This window comes from Lissotriton vulgaris, chromosome 10 (genome assembly GCF_964263255.1).
Source record: "Lissotriton vulgaris chromosome 10, aLisVul1.2, whole genome shotgun sequence".
Classification (NCBI taxonomy): Eukaryota; Metazoa; Chordata; class Amphibia; order Caudata; family Salamandridae; genus Lissotriton; species Lissotriton vulgaris.
Window position 1 is genome coordinate 763,408,922 of NC_141698.1, and position 14,597 is coordinate 763,423,518.

At 43.7% G+C, this 14,597-nt stretch overlaps 1 protein-coding gene and 1 pseudogene across 1 annotated transcript in view; one reads left to right on the forward strand and one right to left on the reverse strand.

Moving 5' to 3' along the window:
• C10H10orf67 (chromosome 10 C10orf67 homolog) overlaps positions 1–14,597 on the forward strand; it is a 2,378,031-nt gene that overhangs the window by 1,972,135 nt on the left and 391,299 nt on the right. The window lies entirely within an intron of this gene.
• Positions 5,776–5,875, reverse strand: LOC147688768 (U6 spliceosomal RNA; annotated as a pseudogene).

Sequence of the window (14,597 nt, forward strand, 5' to 3'; positions counted from 1 at the left end):
TGAGGCTGATGTGTCTGGCTTCCAGTATTGATTCAGAAGAGGGGGGGGGGGCACAGAAGCAAAAGGTATACAAGCCATTAATTTAGGATACCAAGTTCAATTAATCATCTTTGAGAAAATAGCATGTTAGATTTGTTGGACCATTTGGTTTGAAGGATCTGGAATTGTTATCATTAGAAATTAAAAAAATGTTTTAACACCTTCCTAAATTAGAATGTACAACTTAGAATCAAGTGTAAGAATATAGAAGTGTGACAGTAAAACCAACTGATATGGCACTTCAATTATAGTAGTAAACACTAATATGAGAGTTAGATTAGATACATGTTTGATAATGAGAACAATCATATTCAGTTGAATTGGGATCTGGTGCCAGAATTAAAATTAAGTGTTGCCAGTTTATCAATGAGTAGTTGACAAAATAATACAATTTGGGTTCTATAATATCAAAAACCGAATAGGTTTTCAGCTCAGAAACCTCATACTGCATTGTGATTTATACTTAGCAAACATGTTTAATGTTTAACACATTGCAAAACCACATGGCTGAAAGTTTGATCTGTCCCTGAAAACCCACACCGCCAAACAGATATCGACTTCCTGACAGTGCTAGGAATCTGAGGTAAAACAAGAAAAGGGAAGTGAGAGAGACACATCAGACTGGAGTTCATTCTCTGGCACAGAATCGTTGTAGTTGAGGAGTGACCCAACACTACCTTGGTGTTGCAGAGATAAGTCAAAATGAACTGGCTGACAGATAGAAGACAACAGGTAAGTATATTTGATCAGCTGGCTCGAAAATACAGTATACAAATACATTTACAAAGCTTACTAATTTCAGCAGTGGCGATTGCTTTGGTGAGCCTTGAGTCGATCTGAATCCAGAAGAGAGCCTAGGACCCTGTCGCAAACACACCAGTCAGGAGAACAACAGAAATACAAAGAGGCAAAATATATCAAAATGAAGCTCAAGGCAAAAGAAACACTAGCTAGAAAGCCAAAAAAACTGTAAGGGAAGAAAACAGTAAAAACTAATACAAGATCCAATGCAACTAAGCAACACAGTCAACGAGCAAACGACCATGAGCGATGTGGCCTTAAATATTGCTCTGTCACCATTAACCCTGAAATTACTTCAGACTCAAGCAGTAAACTACCCTGCGTTTAGTTGTCTAGAGTTGCCTTTTAAGTTAGGTTCCACTGACCCATTTTCCATTTTTTCCAGATGCAAGTGTAATCTAGACTCACTAGTCTACCTGTACTTTGACAGAGCCCTGACAGTAGCGTTCCTCTGAAGAGCACTCATGGCAAGAAATGCTGTGCCCAAACTTCACTGGATGACTTTCTTGAAATCCTCTCACCGGTTTGGAAGCGTGGACAAAATCTGTAGGTCCTAAAACCTCTCAGACACATCATTTCCTTTCCTGGTTATTCGATATAGTAATTGGCCTCGCTGCCTCGCTGCCTACTTATCTACTTGACTTCGTACTCTAATGACCCCTCTATTACGACTGCTGGAGGTTTTTTAACTGCTTCAGAAATTGTTGGTTTGACTAGAAACATGAAATATGTGGTGAATATGCCAATATAAGGGCTGTACCAAATGTGTAGCTGATCTTCCCACGTTCTCTAACTCTGTGACCGGACTAAAAAAGCAAGATGTGAATTTAGAGTGTTATCTGGGAACAGTGCAATAGTTAGCGGATGGCGAACCCTATCCTCATTCTATAAATCAGATATCTTTGTACAATATCCGTCAGCAAAGCATTTATACGCCCCTTTTGCCCGCTCCTGATGTTGATCTGTTGCCGTTTGTATATCTTGTAGTCATTGTAGGAGAGTAGTCACAGGGGGAACAGTGAAACTAGAAACTTTCCTTGGTGACATCTGAGGAGGATATTTATAGGAACAGAGCAACCTTCCCATTGGTGAATGCAGTCAGTTATTGTATGTGAATTCCTCCAAGGCAGTCCATCAGTACAGGGCATTTGGGTGATCTATATGTAAGCATCATAAGTATTGTTCTAAAGACTGGCTTAGCCATTCGGCTTGTTCATCAGTTTGTGGGTGAGAACTGGTGGATTTGAAATTCCTCATGCACACTTTTTTCATTAGTTCCTCCTTGTGAATTTGATACCTCTGTGATGATGTCTAGAAGGCCATGAAGATGTAAAATGTGAATGATAAAATGTCTGCTAATTTAACAGCTGTAGGGAGTTGTTTAAGAATATTGAAATGGCCTATCTTCATGAAGTTATCAATGATATCTAGCGGAGTTTAAAACAAATCTTTTTTGTTATGTTTTCAACTTGACAACATACATTGCATTTCATGCTTTACTGGTAGGGGCTCCCCGGAGATGAGGAGCTAGCTATTGTGGTGTCTCCTAACACGCAAGAAGAAACCCAAACAGTGAAAACAACCCACCAACACAAATATCTCCCAGACAGTTGGTGTGCATTGCAATATGTTACTGTTTCTGGCTTGGGTTGCTACCCTTGTACCTCTATCTCCAGTTGATGATCGTCGATATAGATCATGGTTCCCAATTTGTCGGTCACATCGTGTGTCAGCAGGCATCCGGTCTAAGCCCCCATATGTAGACCCTGACATTATCACCTCCTACTGTCCGTCCCTAATTACTACAAGCATAGATTCCCCTGGTTCACGTCCCCTCTCACCAACATCCTGCCTCCTTGCTCTCCCGGTCCCTTTGAATATATTGACTACTAATGGGTAGTGGCCTCGCTCTTTGAACGCCCCCATATTTTGTCAAATTTGCTCCTTGTAGGCCTGTTCCTCCGCCCTCATACACCAGTCAAGTTTGGATTCCCACTCCCTCAATGTGGGCAAGGAGGGAATTCCCCAGCTTTTGGCTATGTCATGTCTCACAACCACAAGGGCCATGTTGCAGTAGAGTAATGTGTACCTGTCCAGCGTCTTTTCTTTCAAGACACCCAGGGCTACCAGTTGTAGCAAGTTATACTTTCTCCTCCGTCACTTGGGCAGTCTGACTCTCTCCCTCTCCCAATACCTCTGTAATGGACAGCATCCCCAGATGGTATGTAAGAAGGTGCCTCTCTGACCACAACCCCTCAGACATAGGCCAGAGACGCTGCACCCTAATTTGTGTAGTATCACCCTTTTGAAATATGCTCTGTGGAGCAACATGAGCTAGACCTGGCCAAGGCCTGCTCATACAGCCACCTCTCTTGCTCTATGTGTTATCTTCTAGTCTATCCAGCTCCTGTTACCACCTGTGTCTAAGTTGGGGAGACTGTGAGTGAGTACCGTCATGTCTACTGGGGAGATAGCATGTTGTTGTAGGGGATGAGTGAGCACCCTAAACACCAGAGGCCCCCATCCCCAACAACAGAGGCAGGCTCCGCCAATTACCCAAATCTCATCTATATGCCTCCAGAAGGCTGCCCAAATTTGTAATGTAGATTCCTAGATATGTAAATTCAGCAAGCTCCCACCGGACTTGGAAGAGATCAGGAGAAAGGCGCCAGTGTGGTAGGGTAACATCACAGATTTATTCCAGTTTATACTTATTCCTGTGAACATCCCAAAGGTGCACAATATTTCCAGTATCCGTGGAAGAAATCGGCTGGGATCTGCCAGGTAGAGAAGATGTCAGCTACATATTATGAAATTGTGTCTTCCCAACCCAGGAATGACTGACCAAAGCCCATCGTCCTCAAGATTGCAAACAAATAGGGCCAATTCAGGAAGTCAAACTCTTTTCTGTGTCAAGTGATAGGAGCACCGCTGGCTCTCTTACCCTGCAGCTCTGGGCCACGCAGTAAAATAGGTGTCTGAATTTCTGTCTGTCGCCCTATGCGGCATGAACCCTGATTAATCTGCTGCCACCAATGATCCTGCAGCTTGCAACATGAGATCTGCAAGAACCCTAACCAATATCTTCACTTCTACATTCCACAATGCAGGTATGATGCACAATTCTCTGGTGGCTTACCCATTTTATGGATAGGTATAATCAAGGCTTAGCACATGTCTCCCAGCAGCACCCCTCTCTTTGTGCACCCTGGAACATCACTGTAAGGTGGGGCATGATTGGGCACAAAGAGTCTGGGAAGGTTTGAGCAGTAAGCCATTTGGACCTGGAGCCCTCCAATTCTTCAAGTGTGACAAGGCATCCATGATTTCTGAGCCCGATATCTTGCCCTCTAGTGTTCCCTAGGCCTTGCCCCCAGGACTGGCGGTTGGGAGATCTCAAATGAAGTCGGTCAATACCCCCACATTCCTGGACAGACATGGTAGATACAATTCCCCCAAGTAAACTGCTATCTTCTGGGCAATGCCTTCTGGAGTTTGCAAATCTATTTCTGCCCTATTTCCCATTTTGCCAGCCATGCCAGGAGTTTCCCTGCCTTATCTCTGAATTTGTATACATGCCCTTGTTTCACCCTGAACTTGGCCCTGAGTTTTTGTTGGTCATGAGATCTACAGTCTTCCCCAGTCTTTTCAGTTCTGCTTGCCAGTTCTGCTTTGATGAAGCTATAAACTCCAACTCCAAATACACCAATTTGAACTCCAGTTCTTGGCACTCACTGTCTTGTCTCTTTTTTTTTGGCCATTGTATGAGCGATTGGTTCACCTCGGATTACTGTTTTGAATGCCTGCTACAGGACCACCGCCTGAGTCCACCGACCCCTTGATCTCCTGGAAGTATCTTTTGGTAGCCTCCACTACCCTGTCATGTATCACAGTCCTTAAACTTGCATGGGTCTAGACTCAATCCCATTATTGAGAGGCCCAGGGATGTCTGACATGTTTGGTCATTTGCGAGTGGTTCGAGATGTCTCTGGGCAGGTATTGCGTGTCTCTGAAAGGACTTGGGATTGAGGAACCAGTAGATAGTCTAGACGAGGGAATGACCTCATGGCACTAACTGCATAGGGGTCTTGCAGCTGTTCTGGATGGTGCATCCTCCACAGATCGGCTAGTTGCTCAGAAAGGTTGCTGCACATGTATAATTCTTGGGCAGAAGTAGTGAGAATGTTTCCCTGTCTCGGTTCCCATGGGCTGTCAGGTTCAGGTTTCCCCCAAAGATAGTGTGAGCGTCTGGTGTATCCAATAGCCAGTCCCCCATCTTACCCAGTCTGTCTGCTGTTCCAAAGGTAGATACCAGGACACTATTGTTAAAAAGAATCCCATTTGATGTGCCACAGGATGCTGCCTGACAGCTATCGGGCATCACCCATCTCCAAGTGATGGCAAGGGGGGCAGATTTACGCACCAGAATCCCTACTCCCTTGGATCCCACTGAAAACTTTACGTGCACCACCATTGTGTATCTACCCCACTTGAAGAAACCACAGCTATTCCCCATCAGGTGTGTCTCATGCAGGATAATGTTGAGGTTGTGTACGAGGCAAATTTAGCAAAATCTATCTGTTTAGGCTGCTACACAGGCCATTTACAGTCCTTGAGAGAACTTGTAGGGTCACCCCCGCCCCCACCGTGGCATGTGCAAGTAAGAGCGGTGGTGCCAGGTTGTGTGGGGATTCAACAGATGACCATGAGGGAAAATTAAATAAAAATTAATTTTCCCTCGCCTTCATCTGTTGAAATAACCCCAAAGCTCTTACCTGTACGGGCCTCAGCTGCACTCCCCGCACCTCGGGGTCAGTCTCCTCTAACCCAGTTTCCACCATTGCATGTCTATCCCTCCAGCGTCTGTTACCCCCCCACCCCCTATTTCATCGCTGCTGTCTCAACCTGTCCATATGGCTCAGCACACAGTAGGCAAAGAATATGGAACACTTCACGAATTTGCATGTCATTCTTGCACAGGCTAATTGTCTCCGTATCGTTTCAATTTTAGTTTCTGTGCTGACAAAGCAAGCACAACAACTAGCAGAGTTGTAAAGCCAATAGACAGTGGTAAATCAGCTATAAAATCCATTGAAATCCTGTTTGCTTAGGAGTTTTTTTCATATACTCCTTTACTGATGATTTTAGACCGGGCCACCAAAAATCTCTATTGAATAATTCAATAATTTTTCTTTGTCCTGGATGACCAGTCCAGGAAGTCATCTGATTTTACTGTGGAAATTACTGAGCTACAGGGTGCAATGTGAATAAACTCAGGATTGTCCATTTCTTTAAATTGGAGAGATAGGCCATCAGCCTCTTCATGTATCTTTCTGGGTCTGTAAGTTATGTTGTAGTCAAATTGAGAGAAAAAAGGGTCCAAAGAGCATCTTGTGCATTGGCACTTTCATAGTTTTAGGTACAGTATGTTCCTCAGTTATTTTACAACGTGCCCCTTTTAAATGATGCTTCCAGTATGAAAAAACTTCCTTGATGGCTAGAGATTCCATGGCTTCATATGGTAAAATTATTTTTAGCCTCACTCAGATTTCAGGAAAAACAGGCAACAGGATGAAGGGCATTGGTTTTCTAGATCTCTCCGTGACAGTCCTGCTCCAATTTCTATTGATGAAGTGTCCGCTTCAACAGCAAAATGGAGCAGATTATTAGGATATCTCAAGATGGGGGCAGATGTGAAAGCAGCCATTAGGTTTGTTCAACACTAGTTCGTGCCTTCAGTGCAGTCAAATTTCACTCCCTTCCTGGTTAGCTATGGTATGGGCTGTATTATGATGGAAAAGCACGCATTTTCATTTGGCTTAGATGGAATGCTTCCATAGTTTATTGAGGACTTCTCAAACCAGTCATATATTTTCTTCAAATGTACTGGATTACATTACCATACTATCCAAGTACATCACCATTAATACTTCTAGAAGCTCTTGGAATATGTTGTTCACAAAAGTTTGAAAAATGACAGGTGCACTACAAAGACTAAAGTGTACCACAATGTACTAAAGGTGGCCATAACAGTTAGGGGCCGATTAGGATGGAGGATTCTCCGCATCCTCCGGGCCGACGGAAGCCACCGCCGGCCCGGAGGATGCGGAGAATCCTCTGCGGAGCCTCACAAGACCCACCGCCAAATTAGGATGGCTGGTGGGTCTTGGATTCCGTCCGCAGCTTTTACGCCGCGGTCGGCTTCCGACCGCGACGGAAAAGCACTAACATGGCTGGCGGTCTCTATCAGACACCGCCAGCCATATTAGGATGGTGTAAGAGTAATGCTTTTCCGCGACGGCTTTTCCGCCGTGGAAAAGCATACGGACAATCACTTCGGGGGCCCGTTGCGGGCCCCCTGGGTGAAGGGAGGATGGGGGGTGCACATGGGGGGTACCTATGGTACCCCCCTGCATTTGCGTGCACAAAGCAGCAGGCACCGCGCGGTGCCTGCCGCTTTGTGCACGCAAATGCGATGATTGCATTTTTAACATTGCCGCGGGTGCAGCTTGAAGCTGCACCCGCCGCAATGTTAAATATAGGGGATGTGACCGCCACCCTGGCGGTCACATCCTAATTGCAATGGAGGGAACTCCGCAGCCCCTGCGGGAGTTCCCTCCTCCTCGGGGATCGCGGACGGACTCAAGTCCGTCCGCGATCCTAATCGACCCCTAAGTTTGGGCAGTTCACTGCATAGCGTTACAGGTTTTATTTTCTTGCTCGCGATTCTCAACATCAAGTTGGGGAGCACGAGCAAGGAAAATCCATGTCCTGGCGAGATTTTTCCACGTTCGCGATCGTCAACATCAAGTTGGCGAGCACGAGCATGGAAAATCAATCTCCCGGCGAGATTTCTCAACGCAGGCAGTCAGATTTCTCATTGCGAGTGGTTGTGTATGCTCGCGATCGCTGGCATTGAGAAACTGTCTGTTCGCGTTGAGAAGGCTGCCTCTCGAGTAAAAATCTAGTTGAGTGGCAGAAAGGAAGCAGTACCCACTTGCGCTGTGCATTCTGCTGTTCGTGATGATTGTACAGTTCAGACAAGCACCTGGCACTGAAAATCATAGTGAACAGCATTTATCCAATGCACTCTGCCGTTTGTGGAGCTTCGCATTGCGCGACAGATTTTTTTTGCACTTTGCGGAGTTCTGCTACGCAGAACTTCGTGAACTCTGCTCAGGCTTACATAACAGCTGTGATATGCTGGTTTCCTCTCACTCCCTCACAGAGTCTCAAAAGATTATTAGCACATTTTAGATTCAGTTTCAGAAGATAATAGGTGACCACTTGATTGAGGAGTACTGAACTGAGGGTGTTCTACCATATCATTGAGTTCGCAAATATTGTGTGACTCAAATATCACGTCAAAAATATTGTGATGCTAAACATGTTGTGGTACAGAATATGCAAGGTAAGTGTGAGAAATGAGGTTGATTGGGCTGGGTTAGGTCATCGGCTCTGGTGTTCAGTGGCCCGCCAGATTATTCAGCACATCTGTTCATGTCTGTGCACCCAGGACCAGAGCCTAAGAGCTTCTCAACAGTGAGACTGAGATCTTACTCCCCCTAGCTTATTGACATACTACAGTATGGTTGTATTGTCTGTAATGATCTGGACTGACCAACTGCAAATGGAAGGGAAATATGCCCTGAGTGCTAGGTGAATAGTTCTCAGTACAATCTGATTTATGTGGAATTTTCTGATTGTTCGGAGACCAAAAGCCTTTGAACTTCAGCTCCTCCAGGATTGGAGGCTACTGGCACCACCGTGGCCACGGCTGGCAGCGGTTCAAAGGACATTCATATGGAAAGTGTGTTCTACACCACAACAGGCAAGCTCTGCTACTGTCTCCCTTGAAATCATAATGGAGTGTGTATGGTCTCCCCTGTGTTGGAGCCTGCGGAGACACCACTGTAGATCCCTCATGTGCAAGGGAGAGTATGTGATCAGGAGAATGCAGGAGGTCAGCAGACCTAACATGCAAGGGACACACAGGACTGGAATCCAAGCACCTTCCCTGAATCGTGGTAGGAGAGCATGAATGTTCTGCAATTTCTGGTCTGGTGGGAAGTCTTTGTCCAAGGTGGTAGCCAGGACTGCCCCTGTGAACAGAATGCACTGAGAGGGCTCCAGATGCCATTTGGATACACTGATAGAAAAACGTAAGCCGTACATCCTGGATGCAGGTGTGACTACATGTTGCAAATGCAGCTTTTCACTGCCACTAAAGAGCTGTGATATGCATTCGGATGACTACAGCTGCAGGCAAGGAGAAACACTTATCTGGGGCTAATTTTACTGGAGCTTCTCAGCTTCTTGCTACTGCTTGGTTTTGGTGGCTGTCTTCCATGAGCTTGACTACAAAAAGGCAATGACTTGACTGAAAGTTAGCATGTTTGCTTTAAAGGGACTTTAAAAGTAGTCAGGTTCTGTTTTTTTCTTTTCCATTTCTTTCCTTTTGGGAATGTCTATTTCCTCCTTTAGTTTCTATTAGGTTTCCCAAACCAACATAGGGATTGTAGCATGGGGTGTTACAGCATTTCCTGATCCTGTTTGTTTAATTTATAATGGTTCCAGTTTGGATTGTGGGTGTGTCTCATTGCAGTTGTGTTCCTTCAGAAGTTCTTCACTCTTGCCACCTTATTGTTCCTATTTCTTCTGCTAGGAGCTGATTCTTCTGTTGTCTGCATCCTGGAATCCTTCAGTCTGCCTCCTGGGGTTCCTAATCCAGCAAGGAGGTTTTTTTATGCCCATGACTTTTGCCTCCTAGGACTGTGAAAGCTTCTTGTGTTCCCCTGTTTATCACATGTTCCAATTCTGTGATTATATTGTGGCTTCAGGAAGAACTTGCACATACCTTAGAGAGTCCAATTTCCAGCTCCAAAGGGTAACTCAGAGTCTAGCTCTGAGCCCCGACTGGAGATTTTCAGCTTCCAGAAAAGAGACAAGGTGTGAACATAACATTTTTCACCACAACTTTGTGCAGCGGTTCCCTGATGACAACACCTCCTCCTTGGACACCGCCAGCTGTCTTACCCCATTGAACTTTATCTTCTCAGACATTTTTCTCAGAAACTCCAAAGGAAAGCTGACACCGGAAACAATCCACTTCTTGTGTCCGCACCTTGCTCCATTGTGGTTTGCCATAACTTTCATATTTACCCAGGTCTTGCGCAACTAGATATCTGTGTAGAACACACTTTCCATATGAATGTCCTTTGAACCACTGCCAGCCGTGGCCACGGTGGTGCCAGCAGCCTCCAATCCTGGAGGAGCTGAAGATCAAAGGCTTTTGGTCTCCGAAAAATCAGAAAATTCCACATAAATCAGATTGTACTGAGAACTATTCACCTAGCACTCAGGGCATATTTCCCTTCTATTTGCAGTTGGTCAGTCCAGATCATTACAGACAATACAACCATACTGTAGTATGTCAATAAGCTAGGGGGAGTAAGATCTCAGTCTCACTGTTGAGAAGCTCTTAGGCTCTGGTCCTGGGTGCACAGACATGAACAGATGTGCTGAATCATCTGGCGGGCCACTGAACACCAGAGCCGATGACCTAACCCAGCCCAATCTTGCTGATCATGAGTGGCGTCTTGACCTGGAGGTGGGACGGAGTATGTTCGATATGTGGGCATGCCTAAGGTGGATCTCTATGCCACTCATTCTGTTTTACATTGCCTGAAGTTCTGTGCCTCCCCCCCAACCAGTATCTGAGGAAAGGAGCATTAGTGGTGGAGTTTCGGTTAGAGTGGAACATTCCTCTCCACTATACATTCCCTCCCATATGCTTGATTTCTCGAATTCTGATAAAATTCACCAATATCAGGCCCAAGTATTCTTAGTAGCCCTGGATTTGCCAAGAACGGAGTGGTACGCAGACATACTGCACCTTTCCCTGTGTTCCCTACTCCTTCTTCTCAGGGTAGTCCTCCTCTCCCAATTAAGCAGGGGCAAAATCCGTTCCGCTAGCGGATTTTGCGGATTTTCGGCAAATTCGCAATCCGCGAACTCCCGCGAATTTGCCAAAAATCCACGAATACGCGAGCGGAACGGATCCCGGGGGCAAAAGTTCAAGCTTCAAGCTTGTAACTATTGTAGAATGGCGCCGGCAAGCTAAGTTACTAAGTTAGCTTCAATAGGAAGCACTAATAGAAGCAGGTGCTAGAGTTTAATTGAATTCGAGTACCTGCTTTATTTTATCTATTAGTGCTTCCTGATGAAGCTAACTTAGTAACTATTTTAGAATGGCGCTGGCAGCTTGCCGGCGCCTTTCTAAAATAAAACAGGAGAGGGGCAGAAGGGCACAACGACAAGTGTGGCAGAGGGCAGAAGGGCACAAAAACGAATGGGGCACAAAAACGAGTGGGGCAGAGGGCAGAAGGGCACAAAAACGAGTGGGGTAGAGGGCAGAATGGCCCAAAAACGAGTGGGGCAGAGGGCAGAAGGGCACAACAACGAGCACAAAAAAACCCTGCGAACACGCAAAGCGCCCCGCGAACACGCAAAGCGCCCCGCGAACACGCAAAAAAATCCGCAAATTTGCACAAATTCAGGAATTTTGCGGATCGCGAATTCGCAAATCCGCAAATTCGCGAATTGCGAATTTGCAAAATTCACCCATGCTTACTCCCAATCAGAGGGGTAACTTCTCCACCCGCACCTACAGAGTCTACACCTTCAAGCATGGAGATTGAGCAGGGGTACTTCCATGCCTTTCTCCCTCCCGATGATGTGATGGATGTCATTTTATCAGCCCATCGTTCTTCCAAAAATTCTGCTTATTCCTGGAGATAGCACAAGTCTGTTGCTTGGTGCATATACCACTTACGTAATACTTTAAATTCTCATATATGTGGGACATTCTCAGGTTTGTGTTTTCTCTGGTTCAGGGAGGTTGTGCCGTGGGTATGGTGAAAGGTTCTTGAAAGGTCTGACCAGTATGTTTCCTCCTACTTCATTTGTTATGCCTTGGGGAGATCTTAACATAACTCTTACTTTATAAGAACTCCTTTGTAACTGCTCTTTACACCTCTTGACTATCAAGCTGTTTTTTCAGGTTGTGATAACTTACGCCAGTTGTGTCAGTGACCTGCAAGAACTTAGCTTCTGGCTTCCGCACACATCCTTTTACCCTGACAAGGTAACCAGACCTGCTTTCCTCCCAGAGGTGGTAATCCTTTTCCAATACGGGCGCTCCATAAATTTGCCATCTTTCTGCTCCTCCCTCACATTACCATGGAGGAGAGATTGCTTCTACATTGAGTGTACCCAAGATCTTCGGTGGATCACCAGCCGCTCATTGACTATGTTGGTAGCAGAAAAGGGAAAGCAGTAGAAAAAAGGACATTATCTCAGTGGATTATCCTATGCATAAAAGATCTGCTTCGACATGGCCCAGAAAGAACTTCCCTAGGGCATTTGGGCATACTGCACAAGAGAAAACTTTTCCCCTTATGCCCAGGCTAGAAGGGTCCAGGATGGTGATGTAAGCAGAACTGCCTATTGGTCATCTCTCCATACCTTCACCAAGCATTACTACTTGGATTTGAAAGGTTGGTCATGTTTTACCCGAGAGATTCCTTGTTTAAAATCCTTTGAAATCCTCCATCCCAGAGGTGGCTATGCTTGGGAATCTACTCACGAGGAGAGAAATCTGCAGGTTCACCGTAAGAAAAAATTGCTTACCTTTGGTAATGATATTTCTGGTGGATACTCTATCTACCTGCAGATTCACCACCAATATCTCCCATCCTCCTTTTTTGACGGATGCTTTGAACACATATAATTAACAAATCATATAATTAGGTTCCTAAACCTTTTTCGGATCTTGCACTACAAACTGATTCAAAGTAATTTTCACACTGGTGCTTTGGCAGCATGGTGAAAATAAAAGTAAACTGGGGTCTGAATGGCAACTAGGGCCATTATGGAGTTGAAGTTGTCATAGGAAAGTCACTTCCAGCATTGAATGGAACCAGGAGTCCACTACCATTGGGAAATAGCTATGGGGAAGTGCTTTCTAGACCAGTATGATGCCTGCAGGAGTATTCAAGGTTAGGTACTTTATATTTTCTATTAATTATAGTTGTATATAATAAAATTTTTTTATTATGTTCTTTTATTAGTTTTTGTTTTGTTTATTAGTATTAATTTAATGCTAAGTGTGTGGTATTTTAGTTTAGTGTAGTTAATATTGTTGTTTTTTCTTCAGTCCACAGATTTTGTTTTGATCAAAGGGATCATAAAAGAATAACACAGAACTTTACATTGTTTTTGATTTGGTAGTATAATTTTTTTTATTTTATTCAAATTTAATCATTGCAAGACTGTTGTATTCTTAGGGGAAATTTTATTATTTATTTTAAATGTTTATAAACATTAATGTTTTACTTTTAATTTGTTTGTTTTATTATTAATTGTGCAAAATATTTAATTTGTAATTTATTTAAAAGATATTTTTATTTATTTTTTCTTTATGCGTTTTTATATAATGCGTATTTTACCTGAAGGTGTCAGAGCGCTTCACAATAGAACCAGTTACATTACATAAGGACTTCAGAGGACATGGATTACATATAAGATACGAAACAGATACATGAGTCTGAACACAAAGAGTAAACATTACAATGATGAGTACCAAAGATGTGCAATTTAAACTAAAAATGTAGATCTAATCTGCCAGTTTGTGCAGGAAGTGAGCTCAAAGAACATAGACCTAACATATGGTAGTATATAGCATAGCATTATGATCTCAGCTGGTTGGTTAGTTCGAAAATATGTCCAAAAAACCTTCAGGGGCCCCAGCCACTAGCCTTTCCCCACAGTAATGCTACATATGGGGAAGCAAGACAGGCTGTAGTCAACGTGCTCTAGGATGGACAACCTCCACAGTTGTCCCCGGCGCTGAACCAGGCATCAGGAAGTTGCAGCAATCTGACCTCTTCACTGAGGGTCAGTTGAGTGCTGCAGGTTGTACCGTAGAGGTGCGCAGCAACAGTCTCCTCACCTCCAATATGGCCACCATAGTCTCACCACTCCCCGCAACAAAATGTTAATTAGTTAGATTACTGATTTTGTCAAATATGTAATTGATTTTAATAATTTGTATATTAATGTGTAATATTTTTATATTTTATTAATCTGTATTGTTAAACATTATCAAGTGTTTTTGTGCGTATTGGATGTTTGGGGTAGTAGGGTGGAAGAGATTGAAATATATATTTTGTAATGTTTTTAAATAGCACATATTTTAAAGTATTTTATTCTTAATTGCTACTGTATTAATTTTAGTTGGTAATTATTTTTTATTATTTTATAATGTAAAAATAATTAATTATTCATATTTTAGTCAATTTTTAGGCGTGGGAATAGTCAATTTGACCCCTTCAAATTTCAACACTTTCCCTACGGTTGGAAAATAAATAATAAATCTGACCTGTCCAAAATCCAGCACTTTCCCTACATTTACTTTTTTTTGAGTGGGAATAGTAAATCTGACCCTTTCAATGTCCATCACGTAACCTACTGTTGCTTATTTTGCATTGAAAATAGTAAATTCGACTCCTCCAAAGTCCTACACTTTCCCCACTATTACTCATACTGAAGTGGGAATAGTAAATCTGACCCTCCAAAGACCAGCACTTTCCCTAAATTTGATCCTTCCGAATCCTACACTTTCCCTACTATTGCTTATGTTGAAGTGGGAATAGTACATTTGACCCCTTCAAAGTATAACACTTTGCCTACTGTTA